The sequence below is a fragment of the Rattus rattus genome, chromosome 10 (genome assembly GCF_011064425.1).
Source record: "Rattus rattus isolate New Zealand chromosome 10, Rrattus_CSIRO_v1, whole genome shotgun sequence".
Taxonomy (NCBI): Eukaryota; Metazoa; Chordata; class Mammalia; order Rodentia; family Muridae; genus Rattus; species Rattus rattus.
In genome coordinates, this window is record NC_046163.1 from 1,176,972 (window position 1) to 1,178,599 (window position 1,628).

General features: G+C 51.0%; 1 pseudogene; it reads right to left on the minus strand.

Moving 5' to 3' along the window:
- Positions 1-494: 494 nt before the first annotated feature.
- On the minus strand, positions 495-1,344 carry LOC116911693 (annotated as a pseudogene).
- Positions 1,345-1,628: the final 284 nt, after the last annotated feature.

Consider the following 1,628-nt stretch of genomic DNA (forward strand, 5'->3'; position numbering starts at 1 on the left):
GGAGGCAGGCAGGCAGGGGCAGGCAGGCAGGCAGGCAGGCAGGCAGGCAGGCAGGCTGGCTTTTAATCCCAATACTCAGGAGACAAAAGCAGGTGCATCTCCCTGAGTTAGAGGGTGGCCAGGGCTACACAGGGACACCCTGTCTCAAACAGATGACTTTTGTTTCTCCCTTTGCCAGGGCCACTATAACAAAGTACTAAACACCGGTGACTTAAGACAGAACTCGTGGCTGAGGGCTGGGAGTCCTAGGTGAGGCTGTGAGCAGGACTGGCTTGTGGGGTGCTGGCTTGTAGGGGTGCTGGCTTGTGGGGTGCTGGCTTGTAGGGGTGCATTCTGAGCCTCTGTTCCTAGCATAGTTCTAGCCTTCCCCCAGGCACTCTTCCTGTGTGCACTTTAGGTCTAGGTTCTTTCCCTTCCCTTTAAAAGAGGATGCTTTCTTCATTTAATTTTTTTACAGACTTAATTCATTTATTTTTCTTGTATAAAAACCCTTGTTATGTAGTAGCCACAGCTGGAGCCTGGGTCCTCTGAACAGAGACTCTGGTGTGGGTTTTCACAAGATGGTCAGTGAATTCCTGATTAGAGACTTAGTAACACAGTCTCTTTCCAGAGGTCAGGGGTAGGTCTTGGGAGATGGTATCAAAGGTGGCCTTGGCAAAGTTGCCCCGGGTGGCAGTGCAGCCCCTGGCTGAAGTGTAGCAGTCATCTCTACCGGCCATCATCAGTAGCTTCTTGGGCACAGGAACAGAGACAATGCCAATGCCTCTGGGGGTGGGGATGAGACGCACCAGCACAGAGCCACAGCGGCCTGTAATCTTGCATGGCACAGTGTGGGGTTTGCCAATCTTGTTCCCCCTCCACACGGGGAAGATAGAAAGCTTGGCCAGGATGATGACCCCTCGGATGGCAGTGGCTACCTCCTTGGAGCACTTAACACGAAGACCAACGAGGCCATTGTAGTCCCCAGTATCGACAAAAGCATTGAACTTAGTCCGTTGGCCAACCCGAGTCTGCTTCTGCACTGGCATGGTTTTCAGAACCTCAGCCTTTAGAGATGCACCAGGAAAAAGTCAATAATCTCAGACTCCTTAATGGGCAGGGAGAACAGGTAGATCTCCAAGGACTTGACCTTCATGTCCTTAACCAGGCGGCCCAGCTTGGTGATGGAATCCACTCCTTGTCTTCAGCTTTACCTCCACGAGCCCCGCAGCCTTGACCACGGCCACGGCCTCAACCACTCCGCCTAAGCCTGCTGCCAAATCCTCCATGGAAGCTGCTGTGGCCTCCTAATCCTGGACCCCTGGGTCCTTCAGGCCCTCCCACTGCACCGGTGTCATCCGCCATTTGGTGTTTTTCCAAAGAAGAAGCATTTTTCATTTTTTAAAAAAAGATCTATTTATTTTATGTATGTGAGTACACTGTCACTGGGTTCAAACACAGCAGAAAAGGGCACCGGATCCCATATGGTTGCTGGGAATTGAACTCAGGACCTCTAAAAGAGCACTCAGCGCCCTTAACCTCTGAGCCATCTCTCCAGCCCCCCAGCAATTTTTTTAATAACTTATCTTTTATTTTATGTACATTGGTGTTTTCACTGCATGTATGTCTGTGTGAAGGTGTCAGATCCC